This window comes from Mesoplodon mirus, assembly GCF_964341445.2.
Source record: "Mesoplodon mirus genome assembly, chromosome: X".
Lineage (NCBI taxonomy): Eukaryota > Metazoa > Chordata > Mammalia > Artiodactyla > Ziphiidae > Mesoplodon > Mesoplodon mirus.
In genome coordinates this window covers 35,429,929-35,442,944 of record NC_138981.1, presented here as the reverse complement: position 1 = coordinate 35,442,944, position 13,016 = coordinate 35,429,929, and positions in this window count along the sequence as shown.

The window sequence follows — 13,016 nt, the reverse complement described above, 5'->3', positions numbered from 1 at the left end:
CATGGGAATCTGACAAATGGTAATAGTTGATAAATCTGGGTCAAGAGCACACTGGATTTCTTAGTCCTATCCTGATAACTCTTCTGCATGCTTGAAATTATTTTAAAATAAAGCAGTTAAAAAATCTGACATATTAGAAGCTGTCTTCAGTGTACAGATTGCTCTGGCAGCTGGGGAGCATTAGTTTTGGGGGGATGCTGCTCTTTTGTTGGGGAAGGCACTTTGATGGGCTTTTTGGCGATTCAAAGGCACTGCCTGGTCTAGGGGTTAGAGGTGGAGTCAGAGAAAAGCTAAGCTACTCAGCACAATAAAACGAAAGAATGATGTCCTTGGGTGGAGAAACTTACAGTGTTACCTGATGTGAGGCTTGCACTGGAGACTGTGAAAGAGAGCATCATGGCGGATAGATGTGGTTCTCACGGAGATGAGGAACAGGCCCCAGCATAGGACAGAATGTCTGGCCCAAGAGAGGACATGGGCAATCAGGGACTTTCCTGTTCATGGTGATGATCTGAGAGAACAGGGCCACACACTAATGATTATTGGTTTTCCCTTTCCTATACTGTAGTTCCTATGTCTTCACTAAAGCTGACTGACCAGCACAACACAGCATCAGCCTTGAATTAATGGTCATCTTGAGGGATAAGGCGGAAGCTGGCCGGAGGGTGAAATAGACTAGAAGGGCCTGAGGCAGCAAGGAGAGAAAAATGATGAGCTGATCAGAGGTGACCCAGAGGAACAGCAGGAGACATCAGGAGGATACCAGCAGTCTGAGAATCCCTGGAAATATTTGGGAAGAGACATTGGACTTCTAGGTGTTCTCTGGCGTTTGAATTGTAGTGATTTGGATATTAAAGGGAAGCAGACTGCAGAACTCTGGGGAACTTCATCATATACAGGAAAGCAGAGTTCAATTGCCACATATGGGTTGCATACAGTAAATGGTTAAAAAATATATTTCAATGGTTTACTCTAGTCCAAAGGAAGAGTTGGTGTGCCTACCTTCTACTGCAACAAGCATTAGGAGAATACTGATTTTGTTAGGCAAAGTCGTCCATTGCAGATGAGGTGGATCAAGAACGAGAATTTTCCTCTGTGTGTACTTTCAAACTTTGCTAGTTTAGGGACAATAATAAGATAGATAATGAATATTTATTTTATATTAATGCAGTGAGATTACTAATTTGTGGTCACTTGTGAGATTTACTGAACTACTTTCTTGAGACTGAGATCTCAGGAATTTAAAAAGTCTAAGAAACTCAACCAACAAGAGTTCAAATGAATCATAAGGTTTTATTTTCCCACTGATGTGAGAAGACACCTGCACACGCTGAACTTGAAACTACAGGCTAAAAATGTGAATATTGCTGTCAGTTCAAAGAAGTGAAGATAGTCAGATGCAGCCCAGACTGTTCTATAATTCAGAAACCACATCCATTTCCCTTATTGAACTTCCCTGGACTCAATGGATTAATGATTTTGAACAAAGGCAAACATTTTGGTGGAAACGAAACCATGATTTAAAAAAAAGATTTGATGACTATGGATGACACTTAAAATTTACTCAGTTGCCTTGGAAATTTAAACGTCTATATCTATACACATATAATTGGATGAATATCAGTCCTGTCAGTGTGATTCAGTTTTAAAAGTACTGACTGGGCTTAAAAATAAAACATGCCCATAAAAACTGATAGTGTCCGTGGAAATATAACAATATGTGACTATAGATGCTAAAACTCTCATAAAATATCTAGCAATATGGTGCAATGATGAACAATGCTTGGGTCTTAGTTAACTGTATAAAATTGCTGTCATTAATGAAATAGCTGAAATCAAAGAGGCACCATGAGCAATTCAAGCCCAGAGTCAAAGTGAGGTACTCTCTAGCTCTATCCACTTCACATTTCCCTGGGATGGTTTAGCCTGTTAAATACCAGCAGAGCAGGCACTGTTTTTCATTACTCTAAAGATTTTCTTAACTCCCTTCTCATCTACTACCTCCCAATATAGAGGATGAAAAAAATAAATACTAGGTCTCCCAAAGTTCCCAAACTTCCTTGCAAGTAGCCTTTAAAAAAAATCTTCCAGGAGGACGGAAGATAAAGCATTACGGGAAAGCTTTTTCTTTTATTGAAAAAATAATAATAAAAATAAAGTCGGGGATGATGTCAGTGAAAGTGGTGACGTTATAGACTGAATTGTGTCACTCTAAAATTCATCTGTGTTTTTTTTAACAGATTTATTGGAGTATAATTGCTTTACAAAGGTGTGTTAGTTTCTGCTTTATAACAAAGTGAATCAGCTATACATATACCTATATCCCCACATCTCCTCCCTCTTGCGTCTCCCTCCCACCCTCCCTAACCCACCCCTCTAGGCGGTCACAAAGCACTGAGCTGATCTCCCTGTGCTATGGGGCTGCTTCCCACTAGCTATCTATTTTACGTTTGGTAGTGTATAAAAAAATAATAATGAAATAAAATAAAATAAAATAAAATTCATCTGTTGAATCCCTAACCCTCAATGTGACTGTATTTGGACACAGGGCCTTTAGGAGGTAATTAAGGTTACATGAGGTCACAAGGGTGGGGCCCTAATCTGATCGGACTGGTGTCCTTAGAAGAAGAGGAAGAGACACCAGAGGGCTGTCTCTTTTTCTCTGTGTGCACAGAGAAGAGACCATGTGAGGATACAGTGAGAAAGCAGGAAGAGAGGCTTCACCAGAAACCAACCCTGATGACACCTTGATCTTAGACTTCTAGCCTCCAGAATTGTGAAAAAAAAATTTCAGTTACTGAAGTCACCCAGTCTGTGGTATATTGTTGCGGCGGCCTAAGCAGATAAATACAGGCAGAGTGAGGAAATCCAGGAGGTTGTCCATGCCCAGAATCATTGAAAAACCGGGGGAAAGACTGTCAGAAGCCTCATCAGAACGCTGGACGAAAATGAAATGTTTACAGCAACAAGTGAATGCTTAACTAAGAGAAAGGCCATGAGAACACGGTAGGAGAACTTTGTGGCACTTTAACTTACCTTGGTCCCATCCCTCTCTGCAGGGTGGCAGTTGACTTTGAAGAGGGCAGCCTGAATTCCCATTGTGGGCACCTGGCTGCAGAGAGACTAGAGCAGACCTTAATCCCAAGGAACTGCGTTTGTCTGTTTCGATCAGTCTGGGGGTTCCCTGAAGGACAGGCACAGGGTGCTTGATTTTGTTTCCCCTAAGTCAGAGCTCTCTCAGGGTGGAGAAGGGGCCATGCAAAGATCCTCCCTCAAAAGCATTGAAAGGAAAGCCAGTACCACTTGGGGCAAAACATAACAATTGGGGCAAACGAGAGAAACACTGACAGCCTGGCAGGAAAAGCTAGGTATGAGATTCTTTGGGCAATAAGGCTTTTGACAAGCTGCCTTGTAGACTGGGGAAACTAGAAGGCCACACACATGTCCAGAGCAGGATGCATGCTCAAAAGAGACCTGAGAAAACCATAAACTTCCACACCTAGCTGATCTTTATGCTCGGAAGTAGGAAGTGAAGGTTCAGGCAGAATTGTAAATGGTATGACTAAGGCGTGAAGGATTGCGCCAAGAGGGAGCCAATCTTCAAGGACCTGGAAAGTATATTTTTCTTTCTTTCTTTCTTTTTTAAAAATTTCACTCAAGGCATTTAAGGAAATCTCTGTCAAATGACTAGGTGACCACTGAGCTAAAGGAACAGAGACCTCATATACCACTCATTGCAAAGAAGACAGTCTTTACAAAAGTAGTTTAGAAAAGGCACTAAACAAACAACTACAACCCAAGGCAAGCAACAACAAATCCCAGAGGTGGAGCGAAGAATCTAAGTTACTACATGATAAGATTCAAAATGTCCAGTTTTCAACAAAATATTACACGGCATATAAAGAGACAAGAAAGTATGGCTCAGATGAATGGATCAAGAAAATGTGAGCAGGCTTCCCTGGTAGTGCAGTGGTTAAGAATCCGCCTGCCAGTGAAGGGGACATGGGTTCGAGCCCTGGTCCGGGAAGATCCCACATGCCTGGAGCAACTAAGCCCGCATGCCACAACTACTGAGCCCACATGCCACAACTACTGAAGCCTGCGTGCCTAGAGCCCGTGCTCTGCAACAAGAGAAGCCACCGCAATGAGAAGCCTGCGCATTGCAATGAAGAGTATCCCTCACTCACTGCAACTAGAGAAAGCCCGCACGCAGCTGAAAATAAATAAATAAAATAAATAAATTTATTAAAAAAAAGAAAACGTGAGCTATATATATGAGTTGGTGGTCAAGGGGTACAAACTTCCGTTTATAAGATGAATCAGTTCTGAGGATCTAATGTACAGCATGGTGACTATAGTTAGCAATACTGTATCATATACTTGAAAGTTGCTAACAGAGTAGATCTTGAATGTTCTCAACACAGAAAAGAAATGGTTTGTAGTGAGGTGGACAGACCTAGAGACTGTCATACAGAGTGCAGTAAGTCAGAAAGAGAAAAACAAATACCGTATGCTAACACATATATATGGAATCTAAAAAAAAATGGTTCTGAAGAACCTAGCAGCTGGACAGGAATAGAGACGCAGACGTAGAGAATGGACTTGAGGACACAGGGAGGGGGAAGGGTAAGCTGTGACAAAGTGAGAGAGTGGCATGGACATATATACACTAGGAAACGTAGAATAGATAGCTAGTGGGAAGCAGCCGCATAACCCAGGGAGATCAGCTGGGTGCTTTGTGACCACCTAGAGGGGTGGGATAGGGAGAGTGGGAGGGAGACGCAAGAGGGAAGAGATATGGGAACATATGTATATGTACAGCTGATTCACTTTGTTATAAACAGAAACTAACACACCACTATAAAGCATCTATACTCCAATAAAGATGTAAAAAAAAAAGGTAATTATGTGTGGTGATGGAGGTGATAAGTAGTCTTTTTTTATTTCTTTTTTTTTAACATCTTTATTGGAGTGTAATTGCTTTACAATTGTGTGTTAGTTTCTGCTTTATAACAAAGTGAATCAGTTATACATATACCTATGTTCCCATATCTCTTCCCTCTTGCGTCTCCTTCCCTCCCATCCTCCCTATCCCACCCCTCTAGGTGGTCACAAAGCACCGAGCTGATCTCCCTGTGCTATGCGGCTGCTTATTGTGGTAATCATTTTGCAATATGTACGTGTATCAAATCATTATGTTGTACACTTCATTTATTTTTTTTTTGCGGTACGCGGGCCTCTCACTGTTGTGGCCTCTCCCGTTGCGGAGCACAGGCTCCAGACGCGCAGGCTCAGCGGCCATGGCTCACGGGCCCAGCCGCTCCGCAGCATGTGGGATCTTCCCGGACCAGGGCACGAACCCGTGTCCTCTGCATTGGCAGGAGGACTCCAACCACTGCACCACCAGGGAAGCCCTATGTTGTACACTTTAAACTTACATAATGTTATTTGTCAATTTTATTCCAATAAGCCTGGGGGAATAAAACGATACGGTCAAACTGGGGTAGAATGGGCCCTTAATCCAATACAACAGGTGTCCTTATAAGAAAAGGATGTGAAGAAACGAGGGAAGAAGATCATGTGGTGATAGAGGCAGAGACTGAAGTGCAGCAGCTGCCAGCCAAGGGATGCCAAGAATGGCTGGCAACTACCAAAAGCTCGGAAGAGGCAAGGAAGGAGTCTTCCCTCCGGGTTTCAGAGGAAGCATGGGTCCTTCTGATAACTTGACTTAGGAATTCTGGCCTCCAGAACTGTGAGACAATACATTTTTGTGGTTTTAAGCCACTCAGTTTGTGGTACTACTTTGTGAAGGCAGTCCTAGGAAACGAACACATGCCCCCTGTGGAGAAAACAACTTGTTCCAAGGCCTGGAGGCAAGGTCAGGGATCTGCAAAGAGTTCAGTGTACTTAAAGTTTAGAGAGAGAGAAAGGAGGGTAATGCCAAGAAATGAGGCTGGCTAGATAGACAAGCAGGGGCCAGATTATGCAGGAGTTTGAAATTTATCCTAAAGATAAACAAAAGAAAAAAAAGGGGTGGGGTATTCCCCGGCGGCCCAGTGGTTAGGACTCTGCACTCTCACTGCCAAGGTCCTGGGTTCAATCCCTGGTCGGGGAACTAAGATCCCGCAGGCCCCGCAGCACAGCCAAAAAAAAAAGATTCATTGAATGCTTTAAGAAGGAGGATAAATGAGCAGATTTGTGTGTTACAAGAGTACTATGACTTCAGTAGGAAACGGGCTGGAAGGGAGCACTGTAGGCAGGAATAAAAGTTAGGAGACTACAGAATTTGTCTAGGGGAATATATAAACTGGCTACCACTGTGTAAGAAAATACCCCAAACCCAGTGGCTTAAAATAACACCCAATATTATTTCAGTGAGTATGTGGATCAGTTGATAGATGACTTATCTACGCTGAGCAAGTGAGGAGTCAGCTGATCTAGACCGGGTTTTTTATCCTCCTCCTGGGAACGGTGGGCAAACCTGGGCACATCCTTCTCCTATGGGCGGAAGGGGTGCAGGAGAGCAAGCCCAAACAGACAGGCTCTCTTTCAAGCCTCTGCTAGCGTCATGCCTGCTAACATCCCATGGGGAAAAGCACACCACCTGGCTGAGCTCACTTTCAAAGGGGAGCAAATACATTTTACCCCTCGATGGGAGGAGCTGTAAAGTCACATAACAAAGGGTGTGCACATAGGGAGGGCTGAAGGTTTGAGGCCATTCATGCATTCTACCTGTCATGTAGGATTCTGTCCATCATGATGCAATGGTGGCCTCCAAGTACACTACCAGGCAAGCTATATAAGAGGTCACAGAAAAGAAAGCCCTCCTGACCACATGAAAAAGCCTGACTCACTTAATCAATAAACCTTAGAACGCACAGCAAATGGCAAGGGGAAAGAGATGAGGACCCTGAGTACAGGGTGCAAACAAGCAGAAGTACTACACTTCCTGAATCCAGCAACACGCAGTGGATGAACATCCGCTCTCTCTCTGTCTCTGCTGCATCAGCCTTCCCTGCCGATGGTGTGGTTACAAGCACCAGAGTTGAGGTTTGAGCCAGAGGTCTACAGACAGAAGGGGCCTGGGACCGATGGCACATACTTCCTCTGAGAGATGCAGAGACTAGCACACCTGGCCACAGCTGTAGCCTGTCAATAAGTCTGCTGAACAGCTAAGGGTTTATATGTATTTCTTAGGAAGAGGACACATGGGGCCACAATGGGTGTCACCAAGGCGTGGCTGAATTAAGATGGCATAAGTTTGTAGTGTTGCATAATCCTGACATAAAAATAGCCTGCCTCATGGACCTCACGTTTATTTATCATATATAGAGAGAGTATTAGTGTTTCCTTGGTCCTTCCATCCTTTTCTATCTATAGGTACACAGATATGCCTTACTTGCTTTATTTATCTCACATGTCTTCCAGGTTAATAACTTACTTACTGCTATGAACTGAATTGTGTCCCCCACCAAAATTCATAGGTTGAAGCTGTAACTTCCAATGTGAGTGTATTTGGAGATAGGGCTTTTAGGAGAAAATTAAGGTTAAATGAGATCATAAAGGTGGGGTGTCTAATCTGATAGGACTGGTGTCATAAGAAGAGGAAGAGAGAGAGATCTCTCTCTTTCTCCATGCATATACACTGAGGAAAAGCCAGGTGAGGACACAACAGAAACACAGCCATCTACAAACCAGAAAGAGAGGCCTTACAAGAACTCGACCGTCCTGGCACTTCCAGTCTCCAGAACTGTGAGAAAATAAATTTCTGTTGTTTAAGCCACCCAGTCTATGGTATTTTGTTATGGCAGCCTGAGCACATTAAGCCACTTATCTATGTCTAACCCATCTGAAGAGTTCCATGCCTCCCATTTGTTTTCTTGTCTTTTACAGCGGAATTGAATATTCCCCAACAGTACAGCAAATGTACACTATTCCACCGCTGTGAGAGACGGTAGTGATGTGAATTAGACTAGACTAGACTAGAAAGGACAGCAAGGGAGAGAAACGGAAGGATCCAGAAGTCGCACTGCCAGCATTTGTTGCCTGAGGATTTAGTTGCATGAGACTGAGGGACAGGAAGGTTGACCCCAGGTTCCTGGCTTGGGCAGCTGCTTAATGGTGACGCCATCCCCTGAAGAAAAGTGCCAGGAGGAACAACCATTGTGTGAAGAGGTAAGGAATTCAGCTTTGCACGGGTCTGAGTTTCGGTGGGTGGGGAAAGGGAGACGAGGTCTCCGAGGAGACGTGTTGGCTGCTTAGTCGGATGTGCAGTTGGAGCTCGTGACCGTGGTCTGGCTGGAGACAGAGGTGTAGGCGTCAGCAGTAGAAGTTAAAGTAGAAAGTTACAAAAGGTCACGGGAGAGGGCAGCGGTAAGAAAGGAGGAAGCCCCTTGACAGATGCTTCTTGGAGACCTCGGTTCGAAGGAGAGCAGAAGATGAGGAGACTGAAATGGAGAAGAGGAAAGGCAGGCGGGGAAGAGAGGCCACACCTGCAACGATGGGCCTCGGCAGCCACTGGAGTCCCAGGCACCAGTCATCTGGTGTAAGTGTGATGCAGACTAATAAGTGACCTGGATTCGGCATTGAGGAAGCTATGAGTGACCTCAGTGAGAGGTCCAGTGGACAGCAAGAACGGGAGCTAGACGTTAACGGGTTGGGGTGAGGAGTGGCGTCACCTCAAAATGCTGCCTGTGATGGCGAAGAGAGAGCCTGGCTGGAATCGAGAAGACATGTGGACACCACGCGAAGCTGGTTTCGATTCGGTTTTTTTGTTTGTTTGTTTGTTTTGCAGTATGTGGGCCTCTCACTGTTGTGGCTTCTCCCGTTGCGGAGCACAGGCTCCAGACGCGCAGGCTCAGCGGCCATGGCTCACGGGCCCAGCCACTCCACGGCATGTGGGATCTTCCCGGACCGGGGCACGAAGCCGTATCCCCTGCATCGGCAGGCGGACTCTCAACCACTGCGCCACCAGGGAAGCCCTCAATTCGTTTTTGAATAAGAGCTTGTGAGTGTTGTGGAAATGGAGCCAGGACAAAGCGAGAAGCTCAACACGGGGGCTCTCTGATAGAGCCAGGCACCTGGGCCCAGGGCAGCAGGGAAATGGGAGCAGCCCTTGTCTTGTAAAAGGAGGGACAGAGAGCGCAGATGCAGGAGCGTCTGCAGGGTGGTGGCAGGAAGCTGAGGGACTTCCTCTCTGTGGTTTTCATTTTCTTTGTGAAAGAGTAGAAAAGGTCTTTTGTTGAAAATGAAGTGGTAGGTGGATGTTTCAGGACAATGAAGAAACTTTTCAGGTTTTGTGTCTGCTGTTCCTAAGTGGGGCTTGACTACAGAAGCCAAAATGGCTTCCCGAGACCTGAGAACCCAGTTGAGTCTGCGATCATAAGCCGATAGTGGTCCGAAGCTGTGGGTCATTGTCCTCGCTCTCCTTACCAACTCGTGTGCAGATGTAGAGGAAGAAGGCAGTGGAGGTGATCGGCTTGGGTTTTGCTGGCAGAGGACACAGGAGGACAGCGTGTGAGGGGATTCAGGACACGTGCAGGAGAATGGTGGAAGTGACGGATGGTGGAGTCTACGACGGGCGTAGCACCAAGAAGGGAACACGAGAGGGAAGCAGAGCCAAAGGGTCAAGAAGAAACCAAAGGTCTTGATGAGGTTGGAGGGCAGTCATCTTGGGTGTGAATGCATGAGGGACAAGAGAGGAGGCGGTGTTCCGAGGGGGCACATCTGCGATGGAGATTTCAAACGTGATGCACTTCCGAGAGATGATGGGGTTTAGAGTGTGGCCTTGGCGGTGGGTGGCTGAAGTGGAGGGGGAAGATTTCTGAATGAGAAGGCAAAGGAAGAGTGAGGCAAGGTTCTGGAGCCACTGAAGTTACCCAGAAGGAAGGCCCTCCTCTCGTTGCAAAGGGGTTTAATAAAATTACATAGAAATTGTTTAAATCCTGACCTTCCACTTACCAGCTATATGACCTTGGGCAATCTACTTAACCTCTCTTAGTCTCAGTTTCCTTATCTGTATAATGGAAGAGAGGTATTCATACCTATCTCATTGGGTTGGTGGGAAGATGAAGGGTACACAATGCACATAGCACAGTGCTTGACACACGGTGGCTGCATGATGCATGAGTTCTACCTCCCTTTTAATTTTTAAAATTTTTAATTATTTATTATTTATATTTGGTTGCATTGGGTCTTCGTTGCTGCGCACGGGCTTTCTCTAGTTGCGGCGAGTGGGGGCTACTCTTAATTACGGTGCGTGGGCTTCTTATTGCGGTGGCTTCTCTTGTTGTCGAGCACGGGCTCTACGTGCACAGGCTTCAGTAGTTGTGACACATGGGCTCAGTAGTTGTGGCTCACGGGCCCTAGAGTGCAGGCTCAGTAGTTGTGGTGCACGGGCTTAGTTGCTCCACAGCATGTGGGATCTTCCCAGACCAGGGCTCGAACCTGTGTCCCCTGCATTGGCAGGCAGGTTCTTAACCACTGTTCCACCAGGGAAGCCCTACCTCCCTTTTAAAATGTGGTCCAAACAAGAGGAAAATGTTCTAGGTGCGGTTGGACTGGTCAAGAGTGAAAGGGAATCCTGACTTCCGTTGTTTTGGAGATAGCATATCTATGATGTAATCTTAGATCAATTGTGCTACCCTTTCAAAAACTTGCCTCACATTCTTGGCTCACACAGAAGTGAGCAATCACCTTAAACCACGAGAAGATTTTAATGTAAACTGCAGCAATTTAGTTGGGGTAGCTGATAAAATATATCTGGCCTGTATGATCCAGCAATCCCACTCCTGGGCATATCCCCAGACAAAACTCTAATTCGAAAAGATACATGCACCCCTATGTTCACTGCAGCACCATTCACGATAGCCAAGACATGGAAACAACCTAAATGTCCATTAACAGATGAATGGATAAAGATTTGGTACATATATAGAATGGAATACTATGCAGTCATAAAAAGAATGAAATAATGCGATTTGCAGTAACATGGATGGACCTAGAGATTATCATACTAAGTGAAGTAAGTCAGAAAGACATACCATATGATAACACTTATATGTGGAATCTAAATTATGACACAAATGAACTTATCTACGAAACAGAAACAGACTCACGGACATAGAGAACAGACTTATGGTTGCCAAGGGGGAGGAGGGGTGAGGGAGGCATGGATTGGGGGTTTGGGGTTAGTAGATGCAAACTATTATATACAGAATGGATAAACAGCAAGGTCCTACTGTATAGCACAGGGAACTATATTCAATATCCTGTGATAAACCATAATAGAAAAGAATATGAAAAAGAATATATATATGTATAATTTTTCCTGTACAGCAGAAATTAATACAACATTGTAAATCATCTATACTTCAATAAAAATTTTAAAATATTAAAAAAATTTAAAAAAAGAAAACTACAAAAAACATCTGGCCGGGTATATATAAAGTGAGAAGCCTCATGGGAGGAAAGTTGCATAAATTTGCTCAGGCTGCCATCACGAAGTACTACAGACCGGGTGATTTAAAAAACAGGAATGTATTGTCTCACAGTTCTAGAGGCTATAAGTCCAAGATCAAAGTTTTAGCAGGGTTGGTTTCATTCTGAAGCCTTTCTCCTTGGTTTGTAGATGGCCGTCTTTTCCTCTGCCTTCACATGGTCTTTCCTCTGTGTCTTGTCTGTGTCCTAATCTCTTCTTATAAAGAAATCAACCATATTGGATTACAGTCCACCGTCAGGGCCTCATTTTAACTTAATTGCCTCTTTAAAGACCCCATCTCCAAATACAGTCAAATTCTGAGGTTCTGGGGGATAGGACTTCAACACATGAATTCGGAGGGGAGGGGGACATAATTCAGCCCATATCAGTTGTAAATGAGAATTCCATTCTTAAAACAGTGCAGATTTGTCAAGGTTTCTGGTCATATAGTAAGACACATTAGAAACACAGAAGTAAAAAATGTTGAGAGAATATAAGTTAAGTTTTAATAAGATAGGATAATATTATATATTAATATACCAAAGGGGAAAATCGCTGAAGAACTACTCACTGAGATGCAAATCAAAACTGCAATGAGGTATCACCTCACACAGGTCAGAATGGCTACCATGAAAAAGTCTACAAATAACAAATGCTGGAGAAGGTGTGGAGAAAAGGGAACCTTCCTACACTGTTGGTGGCAATGTAAATTGATATAGCCACTATGGAAAACAGTATGGAGGTTCCTCAGAAAACTAAAAATAGAACTACCATAAGACCCAGCAATCCCACTCCTGGGCATGTACCCAGAGAAAACCATAATTCAAAAAGATACATGCACCCCAGTATTCATAGCAGCACTATTTACAATAGCCAAGACCTGGAAGCAACCTAAATGTCCATTGACAAATGAATGGATAAAGAAGATGTGGTATTGTATATACATATACACAATGGAATATTACTCAGCCATAAAAAGGATGAAATAATGCCATTTGCAGCCACATGGATGGACCTATACTTTATCATACTAGGTGAAGTAAGTCAGAAAGAGAAAGACAAATACCATATGATATCACTTATATGTGGAACCTAAAATATGACACAAATGAACATATCTACAAAACAGAAACAGACTCACAGACCTAGAAAACAATCTTATAGTTACCAAAGGGGAAAGGCGGTGGGGGAGGGATAAATCAGGAGCTTGGGATCAGCAGATACAAACTACTATGTATAAAATAGATAAGCAGCAAGGTCCTACTCTATAGCAAAGGGAACTATATTGAATATCCTATAATAAACCATAATGGAAAATAACTTGAAAAGGAATATATATATATATATATATATATATATATATATATATATATACACATACATACACACAACTGAATCACTTTGTTGTACACCAGAAACTAACACAACATTGTAAATCAACTATACTTCAGGGAATTCCCTGGTGGTCCAATGGTTAGGACTCTGCACTCTCACTGCTGAGGGCCTGGGCTGATCCCTGGTCGGGGAACTAGGATCC